The sequence below is a fragment of the Scyliorhinus torazame genome, chromosome 8 (genome assembly GCF_047496885.1).
Source record: "Scyliorhinus torazame isolate Kashiwa2021f chromosome 8, sScyTor2.1, whole genome shotgun sequence".
Classification (NCBI taxonomy): Eukaryota; Metazoa; Chordata; class Chondrichthyes; order Carcharhiniformes; family Scyliorhinidae; genus Scyliorhinus; species Scyliorhinus torazame.
In genome coordinates, this window is record NC_092714.1 from 97,348,849 (window position 1) to 97,370,131 (window position 21,283).

Genomic DNA, 21,283 nt, shown 5'->3' on the forward strand with positions numbered 1-21,283 from the left:
TTCGCCCTAGCGACCGAACCATTAGCGACCACGCTGAGAACAGCAAAGAACTGGAGGGGGATCCAAAGAGGAGGTAGAGACCATGGAGTCATACTCTACGTGGGTGACGTGCTTCTCTACATTTCAGACCCACAAAGCAGCATGGAATGAATTATCACGTTCCTTAAAGAGTTTGGTGCCTTCTTGGGCTACAAACCCAACATGGGCAAAATTGAACCCGCAAGGGGGAGGGGCAGAGCTGGACGGAATGCCATTTAAACAGGCCCGACACAAATTCCGCTACCTGGGGATCCAAATCGCTCATGACTGGGGAGGTATCCACAAATGGAAACTGACCAGTCTGACAGGAAGTGAAAAAGGGGCCTGCAGAGATGGGACACACTCCCACTCTCCCTGGCAGGGAGAGCACAGACGATCAAAATGAATGTACTGCCCAGGTACCTCTTCCTACTAATTGGACAAGTTAAACATGGCGTTTGTATGGGGGGGAAAGAATGCTAGCTTCATAAATAAGGTCTTACAAAAAACAAAATCCAGGGGAGGACTAGTTCAAGAGAACAAAAACGGGGTGGAAGAGCACAGGGGAAGACAACAGTGGCAGCAACCACAGCACGGTGAAAGAACGCGAGGACAAACGGGAAGAAGAAACGGGCAATAACCGATGCCGAGGCAACCGCAGAAATAAATGTTAAGAGAATGTAAAAAGCAATAGGGGGCACCACCCAGGCGTCTCCTCCACCCTAGTTAGATGATCTGTAAAAAGAAAGAGAGAATAGAAGAGAGTGGAGGAAAGACCCCTCTGTTCTGTTATATTTCCTGGATCCTATGTGCTTTGGAGTTGCGATGTATATACCTGTGTATATAACATGTACAAAACCCAATGAAAAACATTTTTAAAAGAAGTTGGTCAGACCTGACCTCCCTTAACAAAACTATGCTGACTGTCCTTGATTAATCCCTGCCTCTCCAAATGTAGATTAATTCTATCTCTCAGAATTGCCTCCAATAATTTCCCCATCACTTAGGTTTGACTGACTGGCCTATAGTTTCCTGATTTATCCCTTCCACCCCTCTTGAATAATGGTACCACATTGGTTATCCTCCAGTCCTCTGGTACCTCTCCTGTGGCCAGAGAGGAATTGGAAGTTATTGCCAGCGCCCCTGCTATTCCTCCCTTGCCTCACTCAGCAGCCTGGGATATATTTCATCTTGCCCTGGAGACTTGTCTACTTTTAAGCCGGCCAGACCAATCAGAACCCTCTCCCTGTCTATGTTAACCTCATTAATTTATTACAGTCCTCCCTGATTTTGATACCCACACCACCCCTCTCACTAGTGAATACTAAACAAAGGATTCATTTAGAACCCTACCTACATCCTCTGGTTCCACACACAAATTACCACTGTGGTCCTTAATGGGCCCTACTCTTTCCCTCGTTATCCTTTTACTCTTAATGTACTTGTAAAACAATTTAGGATTTCCATCCTTTTACCTGCCAGTATCCTTTCATGTCCCCTTAATGCTTTCCTAATTTCCTTTTTAAGTTCCCTGTTGCACATTCTATACGCCTCTAGTTAAGATCACCGTCTGCAAAATGCTCCGCCACTGATACTTCAACCGCTTTCCCAGCTTCGTTACCAAAGTTTAAGTCCAGGACCACCTCCTCTCTTGTAGGTCCTTCTAAGTACTGGCGTAAAAGTTCTCCTGGATGCATTTTAAGAGTTCCGCTCCCTCTAAATCTTTCACACTATGGCTATCCCAGTTAATATTGAGAAAGTTGAAATCCCCCACTATCACTACCCTATTACTTCTACACTTTTCTGAAATTTGCCTACATAATCTGCTCATCTATTTCTCTCGGACTGTTAGGGGCCTATAGAACACTCCCAACAATGTGATTGCTCCATTTTAGTTTTTAAGTTCTACCCTTATGGCTTCAGTTGAAGACCCTTCTAAGCTGTCATCCCTCCTTACAGCTGCAATTGATTCCTTGATCAAAATTGCGACACCCACTCCTCTTTTACCTCCTTCCCTATCTAATCTGAAGATCCTGTATCCTGGAATACTGATCTGCCAAACCTGCTCCTCTCTCAGCCATGTCTCAGTGACAGCAATGACATCATACCTCCATGTTTTAATTTGTGACCTCAGTTCATCTGCCTAGTTCATTAGACTCCTCGCATTAAAATAAATGCAATCCAATCTTGCCAAGCTCCCTTGTGACTTAACTGGTCTAGACATTCTCTGCCTTCCTGACTCACTTGATGTCTCCTCTAATTTCAGCTGTGCATCTATCCCTACAGAACCTTCTCTCAGAATGCCAGCCCCTGCCAACATCATGGACTTGAGTCTGGACCTCAGAATGTGACAAGAACTGTGGTTCGAGGAATGCTGAACAGCTAAGAGATGGCTAACCATGGCTGGGTCCAATCACACAAGGTGGAATTCCATTTGGAATCCACATGGAATAAGTCAGAGCCCGAGATGGTTGATAAAAGATGGAGGTGTGATTATGAAAGCGAGTTTCCGTTGATACCTGATCCAACAAGAGAAGGAAAATAGATAATCCTGTTCCTCTCTCCACAGATGCTGGCAGGCCTTCTGGGTATTTCCAGCAAATTCCTATTTTCATTTGAGTTATAGTTAAGTGTGTTTTTAAAACAAAGCAAATTCACAGATTTTGCAAGGTCACCAGAGAAGCAAGCTTCATGGAATGTCACAGCTCATAGTCTATTTCTACCAAATGCAACAAGGGTCAACTGTCTCATTCCAAGGTGATTGGCCATCTAGGATGACTCATTTATTTTGAGAATAGCAGTGGAGGACATGTAGCTGGTTTTATTGACAGGCTTAATGACAAAGCACTGAGTGTGGAGAAAGCTGATGCCACAGCTTTTCATGTGCTGTGAATGCAGAGAAAAAGAACAAAGGGACATATTGGCTACCAGGTTTTAACCAGGAGGTAGGAACAGGCAGATAGCTAATTATTCTTTTAACCAATTTGTGATTGACAGAAGAACGTTTGGGTGTCATAAGTGGATTTATAAAAATATGGTTCTTTTATGTTCATTTAGTATCTAAACAGAAGCATCATTCTACTTTAAGAAAGATTGAAAAAGCCTGGGTGGGATTCTCCGAGCCCGCGCCGGGTCGCAGAATCGCCGGGGGGGGCCCGCGAATCCCGCCACGCCGCTCCGACGTCGGGCCACCGATTCTCCGGCGACCGGAGAATCGCCACCAATCGCACCGACGCTGTCGCCATGCCCGCGATCGGGGGCAACCGATCGGCGGGCGTGCTCTTTCCGCGGGGGGGGGACACACCTATGTTCCTCTGCGCCGGGCCCCTGTAGGGCTCCGCAATGCTGCCCGGGGGCCGCGCGGAGACGGCCATGGTCCCGCGCCGGCCGTAGCGGGCCGGCTTTCGGCGCCGGGGCAGCCGAATTCGGACAATCCCGGCCCACATGTAAAGGCATGTGCTTACAGAATTATTACATTGTATCATTTGAATAACGGCTAATAGGTGCATAAAAATGAACATGAAATGAAACGAAATGCTCAGATCAATTATTGGATTGTCGAATGTTACCAAATGGAATATCCCAAAATCTTTAACAATGTGTTTGATTATTCTTATCTGTATATAGTTAGCACAGCTATTTTAACTTATCCTGAGTAACACATATTTTATTAGTGATAACTGTAGTTCCTACCTGTATAATAATTCATTGGAAAAGGAGCACAGTTTTTCACTGAGAGAACCTGCATGGTCCCTCCACTTGGCAAATGTGGGAGTGGGAAATTTCAGTTCTTTTTGCAAACAAATGACTTCTGGGACTGGATTTTCATCATAGCAATCAGTATTGGGTCCCCTCCTCTTCCAACAGGAACTCCTCTGCCTTATTTTCCTGTCAGGGAATCAGGTGTGGTCTGGAGATAGAACTTCTGCCATCTCTGGAGGCAACCATGTAGGCTGGTAGACGGTGAAGCTGGCACGTTAGAAGGCCGGGCTCCATTTATTGGAACATTCGGCCCATTTTTATTACCATTTGTTAGGTCATCTACTCTTCACTCCGTCACACCTACCCATCCTCCATGCCTTCTCAGATATCCTATGCCTTCTCCATTTCCCCCATTCACCTCCATGGCATAGTATCCACCAGTTCTTGAAATCCCGAGTCATATAATCACACTGTTAAGTCTTTGAAATGCCTGAGAAATTAAAAAAACAAGCATTCATCATTCCTTTTGGAAAAGTTTCCTCTCTGATCTTTTTATAAACTATAGGTCAAACACAGCCAGGAAAGGCCAATTGAGGAAACCTTTAATGCTGATTAAATACCACGATTGTCCTCAATACCGGGGCCCCGCAAGGTACTTAGCCCCCTACTATACTTCCTGTACACACCCGACCGCGTGGCAAAATGTGGCTCCAACTCCATCTACAGGTTTGCTGATAACACGACCATAGTGAGTCGGATCTCAATCAACAATGAGTCAGAGTACAAGAGGCAGATAGAGAACCTATTGGCGTGGTGTAACGGCAACAATCTCTCCCTCAAAGTCTGCAAAACTAAGGAGCTGGCCAGTGACTTCAGTAAACAAAGAATCATACACACCCCTGTCTGCATCAATAGCCAAGGGGGAGATGATTGACAGCTTCAAATTCCTAGGTGTGTACATCTCCAACAATCTGTCCTGGTCCACCCATGTCAACGCTACGACCAAGAAAACACAACAGCGCCTCTACTTCCTCAGGAAACTAAGGAAATTTGGCATGTCCACATTGAAGCTTACCAATTTTACAGGTGCACCAGAGAAAGCTTCCTATCTGGCTGCATCACAGCGTGGTATGGCAACTGCTTGTCCCAAGGCGATCGAGGGCCGAAGGGCCTGTTCTGCGCTGTAATGTTCTATGCAAGGAACTACAGAGAGTCGTGAACTGAGCCCAGTCCATCACATTAACCTGCCTCCCATCCATTGACAGTCTACACTTCCCGCTGCCTTGAGAAAGCTGGCAGAATGATCAAAGATTCCTCCCACTGGCTTATTCACCTGATATCTGTGTCCATGTATTTACATTGTGTATTTATGTATCTCCTATATTTTTTCAGATATGGAATGATCTGTCAGGTCTGTACGCAGAAAAATACTTTTCAGTGTACCTTAGTACACGTGACAATAAATCAAATCCAAATCCAAATAAACACATGAGCAGTGCAAAACCACTTCAAAGAAAGATCATGTTACAGATAAAAGACTGTAAATCAAACAAAGCTGTGAGTCCCTTTTGCAACTGTGGAAGTATTCATGCCCCCCTCCCCCACACCCACAGAGTTTGTTGCATTAGTCATTCATAGAGCTCAGCCAAACATTCATAATGATGCCATCAGGCAAAACATCTGGCCAACAAATCAGCTTGCTTCTTTTGAACACCATCCAAGAGAGCTCTGCCCAAAAGCATCCCTTGCTATCATCAGTTACAATTAGAGAATCTCCCAACGCATTTGTTTTCATACCAAATATCCTTATTATTGACATGTTTCCATATCTTATCCAAATGAAATGATAGAATAACCAACAATGAAATGAGTAATATTAAATAATTGCATTTTAACCAATAATGAGGCTATGTCCCCACGCCCGCGAGAAAACGGGCGCAAATCATTCCGGTCTTTTTTCCAGAAAGTCTGGGGTGATTCTCCATTTTTAAGGAGGCTTGCAGGGCCCTGGAGTGCTCCACACAGCTCCGGCTGCCGATACGGGGCCCTGCACTTCCAGCCGCGGGTCTGCGCATGTGCGTGGCGGCCACCTGCGGCACTGGCCCCGCGCGACATGGTGGACCCACACAGCGGGCCGGCGCCGAAGAAACAGGCCCCCCCCAGATCGCGTGTGCCCGTCGATCGGTGGCCCCCGATCGTGGGCCTGGCCGTTGTGGAGGCCCCTCCGGTGACGGATCCCCCGCCCCCCCACCAAGACGGCCACCGCAGCCGTGACTCCGAGCTCCCGCTGGGTGGAACCATATGTGAACCACGCCGGCGGGAACTCGGCCGGTCATCCACGGGGAATCGCCGCGGGGGCCTCTTTCAATGGCCCCCAACTGGCGCCGCGTCGACCGGGTCCAACGTCCCATTCTCTGCCCCCATGCCGGGCACGATTGCAGCGCGGAGGTTCAAAGATCCCCGGCCGTTATTTTTCTAATAAAAGAAAAAATTGATTTAGTAAGAACTGCACATTAATCTTTCAATTTATTATTCATTCTATCCCATTCTTCAAATTAGTTACAAAAGGTGTAGTATAAAGGTCTGGTATGTAGAGGATTAAGTTGGGATTGAGTACAGTACTGCCCACTTGGTGATGTAAGAAAATACATGACCTGCATTTAGCCATCAGTCTAGTGTTGGACAGTGCCGTGTGCTCAAGGAAGTTTGGTGGCCGCACTAAGCTTGAATCATTTACTGTATATATGTATATAGTTCTTGCAGTTAAATACATATGTTTAACCTACTTAAGACTATGAAGACTTCATTAAGACTCCACCGAACAGTATCCAACTTGGATATGGTAGCAGCTAATTGAAAGAAAACCTCACAAAAACCTCAGAGCAAAACTGAAGTCCTGCAGGACTAAAGAAACATTTGAAGAAACACTCTGACCTGAAGAAAAGGCCAGGAAGCTGACATGCAGAGGAAAATCACCAGGGAAAAGCTCCAGAGAAAGGCTTGGAAGCTGAAGGTAGATTATTAAAATTTCTAACTGTGGAAGAGTACTTCATAGGATTTCTTGGAAGTCCAACTTCAATTCCCGGAGTGCAGAGTCAGCAGACCTAGCAGGGCTGAGATAAAACTTTTAAATTCCTGAATATTGCAAGTCCTGGGAAACTATTAAGTAATTCATTGGTCAGAAATTGCCACTTAAAAACTCCAAAAGAGAAATTGAATCAGTGCCTGAACACACTTTGAAAAGAAAAAAATTCAGAAGAATTGCAATTATAGAATCAGCTTTGAAATCCAGCAGAGTCCAGGATTTGGCACTTTCGCAACCCTAAAGCAGCCATTATTTAATATGTTCTCAAGTCTGAGTTTCGGCACTGCCATTACAGCGGAAGCCCTCCAAAACCAGCAAGCATATGTCTTCAAATGAAGAATCTCAGCAACCTCTTTAAGATGAACCTACACTTCAAAATGTTTTTAATGGTGGATCAGAAATCAACTCTTGTAGATTAATTTGGACTTATCAAAATCTCAGATCAATCACATAATTGGAGACATTAGAGAAAAAGATTCCTTAGACACATGGGGCGAAATTCTCCGGAAACGGCGCGATGTCCGCCGACTGGCGCCCAAAACGGCGACAATCAGACGGGCATCGCGCCGCCCCAAAGGTGCGGAATGCTCCACATCTTTGGGGGCCGAGCCCCAACATTGAGGGGCTAGGCCGACGCTGGAGGAATTTCCGCCCCGCCAGCCGGCAGAAACGGCCTTTGTTGCCCCGCCAGCTGGCGCGGAAATGACATCTCCGGGCGGCGCATGCGCGGGAGCGTCAGCGGCCGCTGACAGTTTCCCACGCATGCGCAGTGGAGGGAGTCTCGTCCACCTCCGCCATGGTGGAGACCGTGGCGGAGGCGGAAGGGAAAGAGTTCCCCCACGGCACAGGCCCGCCCGCGGATCGGAGGGCCCCAATCGCGGGCCAGGCCACCGTGGGGGCACCCCCCGGGGCCAGATCGCCCCCCCCAGGACACCGGAGTCCGCCCACGCCGCCTTGTCCCGCCGGTAAGGTAGGTGATTTAATTTACGCCGGTGGGACAGGCAATTTATCGGCGGGACTTCGGCCCATCCGGGCCGGAGAATCGAGCGGGGGGGCCCGCCAACCGGCGCGGCGCGATTCCCGCCCCCGCCGAATATCCGGTGCCCGAGACTTCGGCAACTAGCGGGGGCGGGATTCACGCCAGCCCCCGGCGATTCTCCGACCCAGCGGGGGGTCGGAGGATGTCGCCCAAGATTCCTTCAGGTCTGGATGAAAGATAGGAACTCATCAAGTTAACATTCTGCTTTATTTAGTCAGCTAGATAAAGCAGACCACATTACTCCTGGAGAAGGAATTGACGATCATTTGCTGAATTTGAAGACGTACTAAAATCATTTGATGTTTACTTTAACGGAAGAAGCAACAAAAGCCTGACCCTCGAGAAAGCTATCCAGATTGTTCGGCAGTCTGAATCCCATGTGTAGCAGAGATCCATTTTCAGAGGAGACACTAAACTGTGGTACAAAGGAAACCCCGCAGTCCAGTTTGTTAAACAATGCAGAAATAGGAACCCTCCAGACCAAGGGAAATAATACCTTGATTGACTAGTAAAGCGACCATTCCTGTGTTGTGGAGAAAAGTGTCCCCCTCACTTAGGCAAGATCAAAGTCCTGCAGTTCCAGCCCAATGCTTGCAATGTAACAGAATTGGAAACTTTTGCCAACAGCAAGGCCAATACATATAAACAAACAGAAATCTTGATGTTGAGATTGCACACCAGGAGGACACACAGCCGTGCTTTTTGGATGATGTCAAAGATTCAGGATTTTCAGTTTATGATGTGGACGTTTTCTTTTTAAAAATAAACTTAGAGTACCCAATTCATTTTTTCCAATTAAAGGGTAATTTAGCGTGGCCAATCCACCTACCCTGCGCATCTTTTCTTTGTGGGGGCGAAACCCACGCAAACATGGGGAGAATGTGGAAACCCCACACGGACAGTGACCCAGAGCCAGGATCGAACCTGGGACCTCGGCGCCGTGAGGCAGCAGTGCTAACCACTGCACCAGCGTGCTGCCCTAGGATGTGGACATTTTAGTTGGCGGTCATCTCGCAAACTTTAAGTTGACCACTGGAGCCAGTGTTGCGATGCTGCCAGACAAAGAACTGCAGCTGAGAGACCTTTGGCTGCAAACAACAGACACACCACTCTATGGGCCCAGGGGAACAAGACTTCTGGTCATAGTTCTGGAATCACGAAAGTAAGGCTGAAAACAAACCTTCGAACTGACGTGCTCCATCCATATAACCAGTCTTTTTATTTTTTGAGCCTGTGTAGCCCTGAATCTCTTCAAAATGGCAGAAGGTGTCATATTATACAGAACTGCAAGTTCACAAAAGCTCAAGCAAGAAAAGGTGTCGTGTGGAGGCCCGAGCAGGCCTCAGATGCGGTTCTAGAAGAGGTTTCTGAAGATGAGGCTCTGCCGTGGCTTGACCAGGCAATAGGTGCGGTTTTAGAAGTTAACGAGGACGAGGGCATTTCTGAAGAAGTGGTCTCCTGGACCTAATATGGTCAAGATGCTTTCTCATCATACGATCCTGGGCTTGCACCTGGTAAGAGACTGGCCCTATTTGGTGAGGGATAATGCTGGAGATCCACTGGGCGCCATCAACGAAGTTTAGAACAAACACCACGTCCCCTGGTACAAAATGCCAGCAAGGTCAACGTCGAGGGGAGCAATGCCCTTACTGCTTCTGATTGTGGCGCACCTTCGCTCCTATGTCTGGAAAAATCATTCTGAGGCGAATATGAAGTCTCCGGCCCATCAGTAATTCCACAAAGGGCAATCCCAGTTACTGCGTGCAGAGTGGTCCTGTAGCTACAAACCAGCCTGGTGTCCGTCAATCCCGAAAATTGTTTCTTAAGGCTGCGTTCATAAGTTTTCACTGTTGCTCTGCTAAACAATTTGACACCGGATGGTGTAAATATGCTATACCTTTCTGAAATCCGGAGAACTCCTCACCTGTGAAAGGAGAGTTGTTATCAGTGAGGCCGTGCGTGCAAAATGATAAACGTAACTTCTCAATGGTTGCCTGGGACATGTTTCCCGCCATCTTGTGTACCTCAAACTTTGAATGTGTGTCAATGGCTAATAGGAAAATGGACCCTGGAACGGACCTGCAAAGGCGGCACGCAACCACTCTCATGGCCATTCTCAATGATGCAGGGGTGCTGCAGGCAGGAGTTTCTGCTGCTCGTGGAAAACAGAACATTCCTGGGCCATCTTCTTGATGTCCGCGTCGAGGCCCGGCCATCATGCATAACTGTATGCAAGCATTTTCATCTTTGACATGCCTGGATGACCATTGTGGAGGACTTTCAAGATGAACCCCTGTCCCTTGACTGTAGACATATTGATGAAAGTGTTTCACGGTGAATACCACCGCCGGGGCTTCCTTCTGTTTAGCAGAGGGCTAAATCGCTGGCTTTGAAAGCAGACCAAGGCAGGCCAGCAGCACGGTTCAATTCCCGTAACAGCTTCCCCGAACAGGTGCCGGAATGTGAAGACTAGGGGCTTTTCACAGTAACTTCATTTGAAGCCTACTTCTGACAATAAGCGATTTGTTTCGTTTCTATCTGTGTGTACTTATTTTCAGCTGCAGCCAACGTACGGGAGGTGAAAGCGACCGGACTTTCCCTTCCGTCCCCCATTCAATGGGACAGAATGGTCCCTATAGTACAAGGGGGAAGTGTCACATGTGATGAGCAAGGGCTTGGCAGGATCGTAGTGGGTCAGTAAACTGGAAAATGACAACTTTATTTTTACCCGCCAAAAAGCTGTTTCCTGCAGCCAGCCCCAAGCCCACATGTGATCCTTTTTCAGAAGGAAGTGTAAGGGAACCAATGTGGTAGCCAGGTTTGAAAGAAAATTCCCGTAATAATTAACGAGACTGAGGAAAGATCGCAGTTCCGAGGCATTCTTCGGGGTGGGGGCCTGCTGGATCGTGCACACCTTCTCCGTGACGGGGTGGAGACCTCCACGATCCACCCAGTAGCTGGCTCCTTTGCATGAAGCACGCACTTGGCACTCCAGAGGCGGACACCAGCTTCAGCAAACCACTTCAACACAGCCTCTTGATTATCCAAGTGCCCTTGTTCACAGGCACCCGTGGCCAGCATGTAATATGAATAAACGGCTAGTCATGGGAGCCCTCTCAGGATGTTTTCCATCGCTTGCTGAAAAATAGGGCAGGCAGAGGGAGGACCCTCAGAAGGGTAGCTGTGTATACTGGCATAAGCATCTGTGCGTGTTGATGGTGATATACCAGGATCCAACTTGAGCTGCAAATAGACATGGCTCATATCGAGCTTCGTGAACGACTGACTCCCCCCCCTCCCTCCGAAAGCTTTGTGTAGAGATCCCCATTGCGGGGTAAGGGGTACTGTTAATTTATAGTCCCCACATAAACAAACCGTTTTGTCTGGTTTCATGACCAGCACTACCGGTGCTGCCCAATCAGCAAACCGGATGGGCTTAATGATCCCAAGGATTCCAAGTGACCAAGTTCAGTCTCCAGCTTTTTGAGCAAGGCATAGGGAACTGGGCGTGCCTGGAAATATCGTGGCGGGCTTCCAGGTTGAGATACCCTCAATTACGACTCGAGAGAGAAGATTGATAATTCAAAGGCTTTAATTAGCAGAGAACCAGACAGCTGCCGAGAAGCTTGCTCACTGCACGCTGCCCACTGAACATTACCTTATATACAGTTCCCTGGGGTGGGGGGGGGGGGGGGGGGATGCCGGAGGCAGAGTCCCCCAGGGTTCCAAACCCGGTCTTAAAGGGATCATCACATTAAAGATACAGTTATACAGTTATCATTCATCACACAGGTCAAAGTGTATGTGGGCTACAGCCCCTTTTCTCTTCCCCAACCCGGCTTGGAACACCTTGGGGTATTTTCCCAACACCTCGCTCAAACCACCAGGAATTGTCTGAAGAATGTGCTGCCGCTACTGCCACAGGTGATACAGCCAGTCATGGCCCAACAAGCTGGGCCCCTGCCCTTTTACCACGATGAGCAGAAGGCGCACATAAACCACCATTTCGTAGTATATGTGATATCCAATTTCGTAGTATATGTGATATCCAATGATTCTCCCGTGTCGATAGCCAATCTGGCCTGGGTACAATACCTGTAAATAGCACTATAAACATCTGTTCAACAACACTCCAAACTGCCTTGGGGCTCTGTCAGAAGGGTGTGAGGGATGGGCTGGGCTGGGAGCAGGGGCGGGGAGGGGGTTGGTGGGAACTTGCTGGTGTGGGACCCAGGTTTGGAGGTGGGCACAGGCGGGGGGCCCGAAGGCGGCTACCGCACACCGCCCCGTGACCCAACCCCACTCCTTCCCATCCAGGTTAGATGGGACTATGAGATAGAGTGGCCAGCATGCACCATGCTGGGATCACCCAGGCGGACACTGGAGAGTGCTGCTGATGGCAGGAGCCAGACTGTTTCCAATGATGCACAGCACCAGGGCTCATTGCAGTGTAGATCGTCATCATCCTCCATCCCATGGAGCAGATCCGCTGATACTGACAACCTCGGTCTGCACCCTGTAGTGTGGCAGGTAGGAAGTACGTATGGGGAGGGCTCCTCCAGGATATCCAGACGTGCAAGGTGAGCAGCTGGTGGTCACATACCAGCTGCTCTTTCATCGAATAGAATCCCTTTTGTTTTGTGAAGACAGGCCTATCATGTAGCTGTGCTCGTGGGGGCCAACGTCATCGGTCCCTGGACCTGGGGCATCCCGGCAATGGCAAATCTTGCTGCCCGGGTAACCTGGTGGGCTTGGTCCATATTCAGCTTGATGTATTGCGCCGCCTGGGCATATAGGATCTCCGTAAAGTCACGGATGCACCTGTGCACCGAGGTCTGTAAAATCCCCGACAAGTGCCCACTCGGTGCCTGGAAGGACCCCGTCGTGTAGAGATTCAGGACACCTTGATAGCCACTGGGAGCGGGTGTCTTCCCCCATATACCATGGTTCCAGGTGTGCTACGATCCGGCAGATATGTTGCACTGTCTCCCTGCTCAGCTGGAGTCTTAGGTGACATTCTCGGTCTGGTAGGCCCTTGAATGACGGGCGCTGCCGGTACACATGAGGCCTGAAGCGGTGCCACCTGCCCACCTCCTCTTTCGCCTGTTGGATGGCTGGCTCTCTATCCACGCTGGCTGGCCCCTGCTCCTCTGCAGCAGGCTCCTTTCCTGCAGGGTCCTCCCCAAGCTCCTGCTCGGACAGCCCCAGTGCATCCGCCAGGGCAGCAGCGGCCAGGCAGATGGCAACTCCTGGTTGGATACCGAAGTCCATTCTCTGTAGGGGCCAAAAGGCAGACATGGTAGCATGGCGGTTATCCCTGACCCAACCAGGTCCAACAGGCTCTGGTTGCCCTGTCCTGCACTGCAGTCGCTGACCCCGCATATCTCCCTCCCCTCCCATCCTCACCCTAGCCACTCTACTGGACATGCTGCCCACCGCACCCCTGGCCTCATTGGCACCTGGCATTGGGGGGGAGGCCTCTGACCCCGGAATCCCTCCCTGCCGTCAGGGGTAGCTGTGGCTCGTGCTACCCATGCTAGCGGTACGCACTGCGGCCTCTGTCCTGCACCCTCCGATGGGATCTACTGTGGGCATCCCCCTTGGGTGGGTCGCATGGTGCAACGCCAGCAGCATTGTGCCTGGTTGTTTGGGGGAGGGGGGCAGTCAGGGTCTGTGGGTTCTTCAGGAGGTGGCTTTTGGGAGGCACCCATACGGCCGGTTGCACTTTGCGCAACTATGGCCCACAGTGGGTGGTCACTGAGGTGCACTGCAAGATGGCTGCTTTGCAAGCAGCAGCAATGGCGGTCCAAGCCTGGACGTCCCGGTCCTGGGGGTCACACCGACCCCACGGACCATCCCCTGACTGCCTCTTGCTACTCTCCCTGGCTCTGGCGGATGCCCCCCACCCCGGCTAGCAGCAGGACTGGCAGCCCATGGCTGTGCCTTTGGGAACATGCGATAGCTCCTCTCTCTCCCTCAGCAGCCATGGCACCTGTTTTCCGATTTTGAATACCAGAAGTGAACCTCGCCATCGATAGTTCCTCCGTCAACAGCATTAAGGGAGACCTGGTGAATGCTGGAGCTGGCCCGTTAATGTTATGTCAACAGCGTTTTACTGTACAATTTGCATGCCTGCAGACGTGGAATGCGTTCATGCCGCTGACGAGGCACTGGAGCATGGCATTCCGTGCAGTGCCCACTGCCTGCCTTGATTTTCGGCTGACATGTTGTTCTCCGCTCGATCGTGCTTCGCGATTCCGGCATCGCTGGATGGAGAATCCCGCCCATGGTACGTCAGATTTAGAATTCTCCTCCTGGCCTTGCCCCATCTTTCCTGCACCAGGTGCCATGTGGGTGAAGACGCCACCCTGAACAAGACCAGCCAGAAATTCTTGTATACGGTAATAATAATAATATTAATAATAATCTTTAATTGTCACAAGTATGAAATTACTGTGAAAAGCCCCTAGTCGTCACATTTCGGCACCTGTTCGGGTAAGCCGGTACGGCAATTGAACCCGCGCTGCTGACCTTGTTCTGCATTACAAACCAGCTGTCTAGCCCAGTGAGCTAAACCAGTACCTTAGGGATAGGGACATTAAATAGCTGTGACCTGGGGGAGTTTCATGGGGCGAAATTCTCCTACCCGCCCCGCCACATTTCTGCGCCGGCGGGAGTCTCCGTAATACCGGCCGGTCAATGGGGTTTCCCATTGTGGGGCAGCCCCACGCTGTCGGGAAACCCCCCGGTGCCGGCAAAACGGAGACTCCCGCCGGCGGAGAATGACGCCCAGGGTCTTTCACCAAACTCCTGGTAGTCACAGTGAGAGCCTTTTCGAACAGCTGGGTAAATTTGGTCCCCTAATAATCTAAATAGTTGGACCAGATACGCTCTTAAAATTCTGTCTCCTGAGGAGTTAGGTCTCTGCACAGAACAGTGTTCTCACATTTTTGGAGCTTCCTTCTTGTCCTTCTTTGCATTTCCCTCAAAGTCAAAATATTCTTCCTGATAATACCAGGCCTTAAAATCTACCAATTTGTATATTCTTGTACCAGGGACAATAAGCTGAACTTAATATTTGATATATACTTTTAGATGTAAATTTCTGCGAAACACAGCCTTTTTCAGTATTTACAACATGTTACAAGGATTTTTAATGTGCCACATATTCAGTGTTTCAATGGTGGTGAAATGTTAGGATTGATATTTCCGTAGAATCCATAGAATCCCTACAGTGCAAAAGAAGGCTATTTGGTTCAGCGAGTCCGCACCGACCCTCAAAAAGAACACTATACCTAGGCCCATTCCCCCACCCTTTCCCCATAACTCCACGCATTGATCAAGGTCAAGCCATCTAACCTGCACACCTTTGTGACTGGCAAGAAGGACATAGAATAGAATCCCATTGAAGAAAATAGGGCTGAGCATACTTTGAGCGATTTATATATTTCCAAACAAAAATGCATATTGTTTCTAAAAACTTCGGGCCATGTTGTGTTTAGTAATGAATTTGGCTTACCAACACACTTCGTGAAAGCTATATGCAGCTCTTACGATTTTCAAAATCTGCATTGTCATTTTATTCCATATTAACTAATTGCAGAATAATTTATTGATATGAGTCTTTTGGCTCTTTACCATTTTGTACATCTCTTATTTTCAGCAATATTAAAAAGAAATATGAAACATCACTCTGGGACATGATGCAGAAACCATTATTTAGGTTGGAAATAATGAAATATGGGCTACCTGGGACTGAGTTTAAAAACGAGTTCACAAAATTAAAGGCACAAAAATTTTCATTCCCATCATTTGAATTTATTATGTTTTTGTTTTCCTAAAATGAACAAGTTCTTTACTAAACTGACTTACGGCAATAGGAACGAATGAGCTCACATGTGGAGGGAAAGGAATGCAAACTACGGTACTGTACACCTATAAAAGGGCAAAGTGTGAAGTGAAGTGACATTTAAATTCAGAGCAGCAGTGAAATGATTTTTAGAATTATTTCTGGTGCTTAGCAGTGTAAATGCCAAGATTCACGTTTGCCGTATTGATATCACTTGAGAGGCCATTTCAGATGCAGAGTAGACAGTTCTGTCAGAACGCAATGCTATGGTATTAAAGTGTTCGCCTCTTTTTAGTGACTGAAGGTCTGATCCTGACTCGGATCAACAAAGAACCGGTGAACCTGTCAGAATGCTCAGCTGGCCACTTGGGTTTAAATGACAAATTTCCTTTCGAGACCAAATAACGAGGTGGGAATGAGAATATGTTGATATGAGGGGGAGGGAAAGAGGTGATGTTCCCATTTGAATGAATGAAATAGAGTCTTCAACTACCTGTCATCAGCTCCAGTAAGTATTCTATAAAAATCAGTGGGGCAAAACATGGGGGACTTAAAAGTTCTTGAAACCCAAAAAATCATTCTTCTCTGGTGTCGTGTCACCAGTCAGTCAGGCATGGTGTTGTTACAGAAATACTGCAGTAACTCTTACCTGCATTTCCCTTGTATTATACTGAGTCTTGAACAGATGTGTTCACCTTCCAATTTTTATAGCCGGCATTCTGCGCCAGCTAATAATCTGAGTTGTATTGCACATAACCTGCCAAACAATAATGAATAAACAACCTCATTTATACTTGAACCACACCAGTGTCATTTGGTCTTTTGCACTCAAATAATTGGTAATTTTCTCATTACATACGCTGACTGCAAGCAATAAATGATTCAAATCATATTTCAGGTGTAGGTAGTAATGTCCCCTAATTACATTTTGTCCATGTGTAGTTAGGAATTGAGAAGACCTCTTCGGGGAAAACAAAACACTTTATCATGACATTGGTTTTTAATTCTACAGTAGAAATCAATTGTTAATAAGGCCAGGTATTACCAGGGTTTAGAGAACCCCAAGGTATATCATGGAGTTCACCTGACCAACAACTTTTAATAGCTTTTGGTTATGGGGAGCACAAGGGCCCACTTTACAGATGTGATGCAACAGAGAGCTAAAAGTATTTTTAAACAAAACAATGCTTATTCAATGAATCCAGTTAACATTTTATAAACGCACAGTAAACAGTTTATCAACTACCAACCTTGACCACCCCCCAAAAGATACAGTACTCGATAGATACCCTTAATAACTTCTCAAACAACATCCAGAAGTTAAACCCTTTTTAAATAAAGATAGCAGGTTTACATTCTCTGCAGAAACAGGTATTACTTTGAAATCACTCTGAAATCATCAATGAGCTGAAGACATTCTCTAGCTTGTAGAGAGAAAGATCATTTTATATATCTGCTTGCTTTGAATACAGCTCTCCAACTCTGAAAACGAAACCAAAAACACACTGCAGCTCCCAGCTCAAAACAAAAGTGAAAGACAGACAGCCCAGCTCCACCCACACACTGACATCACTGCAGCTATTTGATAAATGCCCATTTCTTAAAGGTACATCCACCTGACACCAGGTTTGTATGCACATGGCACTGACCTTCATTATTTTCCCTCCAGTCCCTGCCAATCACAGTCAGGAATCTGCATTTTGTGTGAGGATCCTGGAGGCAAGACTAAATTGGTAAGATTCAGTGGCCCTGTTGTGCCAGGTGCGGATCCGGACGCAAAGAGGGAATCACATGTAAGCCCCAAATCAGGCTGCGTGCCAAGGGCTGGGCTGATCGCAAGTCACCCGACTCGATCCACCCTGTGTAATCTGGATCTCACCCCCGCTGGGCGAGATCCAGATCTGAATGTTTAAATGAACCTTACCGAGACTCACTGGTCAGGCCTGCGAGACCTCACCAGGGCTCCGTTTAGTATTGGTCCACACAAATGGCTAGTTATAATGGCCCCAGGGGGGAATCTCACAGGCTATTGGAGATCTCCGGGTTGTCAGGGACAAATCAGAATGGCAACCAGACACTCCCCTGGCACCCAAGCACATTGGCACTGCTAGCCTGGCATCCTGGCACCCTCGCAGTGCCATCCAGACTGAAGCTCGCCAGCAGAATAACCCTCTAAATGCGACCTCGGGTGGAAGAAACTCCTCCAAACCGGAAAAATCTGCAAAGTGCCGTTGGATAGCAGGATAGCACCGAGAAACATATTGCTAATCGCGCCGTTCAGCGGACTTTAACTTGAAGCTGCTGAATCGGCCTGCTATCTTTCTTTCCGGTGGCTGCAAACAATTGCATTAGCTAACGACACTGCCCAGAATGTGTTGCGGTCACATCGATAAACTCAATGATACATTCTGTAAGTCAAATAACTAGCCCCTGCCCAATTAAATAGATTTATTCTAATTATTGGTAATGAGCTAAAGGTAATTTTAATGTAATTGACAGGCAATAATGTGAAAACAGAATTTTTCAAACTCGGGGGAAATGTGAGAGAAATTTCTTTGTTGAGCATCTGACAAATTTCAGCGAATACTGGGCAAATATGGTTAGAATCACCAAAATACCCATGATAATTTGGAAGTTACCAGAGACAGGACTTTGATTTCAATGTCCATGACACAAATCATTAGCTACTGGAGCGATATTGTCAAAGCGGCAATTTATTTCTCAATCAGGTAGAGTTTATTTTCGAAGTAAACTTTAAAATTATAAAAAATGTGTTTTTATTCTTCATATTTGCATTTTGGTGATGATAACCCTTTGAAATGTCTTAAAGTGATTCACATAGCTAATTATGTTTGAAATCCAAGGGTATACGCAGTCAACTGTGAGAGGCATCCTGCACAAGCTATGTCTGATAAACACCAATAAGATAAATGTTGGCCTTGAACTGATCTGAAGGAGGGTAATTCGAAAGTTTTGCCATTTATCCTGGTTAAGTGGCTCATTAACTGTTTGAGAAGTGTGAATGACGTTTTACTGGATTTGTCATGACTGGCTTGTTTACCGTTATTTAAAGTGCTAATTTTTTACATGAAATTAGCTACACCAGATTTGTTCTCATATTTAGATTAACTATTATTAAAAGGTAGGTTATTACCCCTCTTTTAAAAATGTGCACCCCTTGATTTATGCCTCCCATCATAGCTTTTAGCATTGGGTCCCCACAAGGTGCAATACATGCCAGTGATCAATATGACAATGAATGAATGAACACTTGGATCACTGTCATTTTTGGTCAGAGTTATAAGCATAACATAAAGAAAAAAGCACAATTATGGCACTTAAATATTCAGATTCATTTAAACACTGCCAACTATTTATATTGCAAGACAATTCATCCAGCAGCCACAATCAGAACAATATAACAATTATTTTAAGATGTGGATGAGATTTTATTTATGCCGGTTATACCATCGCTAATAATGAATGGAAAACTCTGAAGACAAAATGACCACGTTCTTAGCCAGGGGGAGTGAAAGAACAAGCTTGCATTTATAGAAAGTACATTCCACGCCCTCAGAGCCCCCAGAGTCAAGTAAAACTTTCAACCTTATCGGAGATTTAAAACGGGAGGTATCAGACTGGCCAACTGCCAAACACCCTGTTAATTAAAAATATTAAAATACACCTGGAAAATTATGGGAAAATGGGATTAAAACTTAATGGGGAATTAACACTGGTACAGATATGATTAATGATGGCCTTTTCTATGTTGAAAGTATTGATTCTCTGAAAAATATTTTGCTGTTCTATTCTCTAATGATCCAACCCATATGACATTTTCTTCCAACAGTGATGATTACATTTGGAATATCCTGGACAAGCGATCTCTTTTGCTGGATGACAGACCCTCCAGAGGCAGGATTTCTACCTCATTTATCACACTGCTGTCAATGTTGAAGTTATGGTCTGAACACAGGGGTACTTGGACTGGTGCTCCTTCGGTGCTCCATTTAGCTGTTGAAAAATAAGCTGCCTGTGTGTGAAATTGGTGCCAGCCGTGGCCCAGTGGTAGCTCTCTTGCATCTGAGTCAGAGAGTCACACATTTCAGTCCCACTCCAGAGAATTGATTGAGGCTGACAGTGATGCGAGGAACTGCACCATTAATGGTGCCGTTTTTAATGGTGAGTTGGGGGTCTTACCTGCCCTCTCAGGTGGATCTCAGAAGAAAACGGAAAAATAAACTTCTGAAGCCTCCTTCAGCATCTGGAGCCCTTCTTTTTGAATGACTTATTCCTCTAAGGTATACCCTAATGTCATCATTGGTCCAGAACATGAATGGATACGTGAACCCAATACGTATGTTACTATCACCATAGGAGCCGTTAATTAATAAATCTGGAATAAAATGCTGGTCTCATTATATAGATCAGGGTCGTCAGACTTAAGCGCCTCGATGCGGGACTTCAGCAGGGACACTTTGGTTAAGCCAGGGTTTCTGATTGGGGAATACCCGTATTGTCTTCTTTGGTACCCAATCCTCGACACAATTCCTGATGAAGTCTGTGATGGTGGTTGCATACTCGTCCAGGTTAGCTTGTGAGAGCTATTGAGAGTTGTGCCAGGCATCGATCTGTTTGTGATATAATCGGCCCTCCCTCGTTGGCGAAATCAAGATCCCACTGTAGCGTGGCGAGAAACCAGTAATCACCACTTAAGCCCAATCTCCATACAATTAACAAGAGTGACCTCCTATCTAACAGCCTCCCGTGAACAAATGGCCTCCACAGCAAGTGGTCAAGTGGGCGCTGATTAGTACTCTTTTGTAAAAGCTGGCGGGAGATATGCTGCGGGGACCCGAGGAGGCGAGTAGCCATCTTCGCTCCGGAGTTGCTCCTCCGGTGCTCAGAAGGAGGTGCGGGAGCCATCAGGGGGTCAGGCTTGGCCGTCATCTGTGGGGGGGGGGGGGGGGGGGGGGGGGGAGGAGGAGTATGGGGGGGTGGATAGTGCGGGTAGGGTATAAGGGGGGGAGGAGTATAGTGGGGGACGGGCATTGACCTTCTTGCGGCATTGGGTGTTGGTCTTCCTGGTCACACTCCCCAAGCTGACTGCCGCTACCACTTCTTCCCAGGCTGCCCTGTGACTGACCCTCCGAGACCCTCGGGGGAACAGGGCATCCCGTCTGGCCTCTATCGCTTCCAGTCGTCTACCCAGGTCCATATCCCTGAATCGTGGGGCTGGTCACCTCACCGTCATGGCTGCGAGCTGTGTGCGGTTGGCTGTGCAGGATCGGTTTAAGTGCTGCTCTCCCTTTTTAGTGGAGGGCTGGCAAGTGCGGTCCCAACAAATCAGCCGGCAGGACCATGTTTTGCGGCGTGAAGCTCGTGGAACCTTCTTAAGTGGACCAATTAATGTTTTATCGCGGTGACAGCCTCAATTAAATTGTGGCTACCAGGGCAATTCCAGGGTTAGGATCCTATGGCGAGTAACTCACCTCTGGACCCACAAAGCCTGCCCATCATCTACAAGGCACAGCCGCTTGATTACTCTTCTTTCCATAAACATTCAAACCCTCCACCACCGACGAACATT

The 21,283-nt window shown here is 47.4% G+C and overlaps 1 long non-coding RNA gene across 1 annotated transcript in view; it reads left to right on the forward strand.

Annotated features, from left to right (window-relative positions):
• Positions 1–19,659, forward strand: part of LOC140428760 (uncharacterized) — a 202,788-nt gene extending 183,129 nt beyond the window's left edge. Inside the window, exon 3 of the long non-coding RNA XR_011948862.1 lies at positions 19,544–19,659. This is a non-coding gene — a long non-coding RNA (uncharacterized lncRNA). The remainder of the gene's footprint in view (positions 1–19,543) is intronic.
• The last annotated feature ends 1,624 nt before the right edge of the window (positions 19,660–21,283 follow it).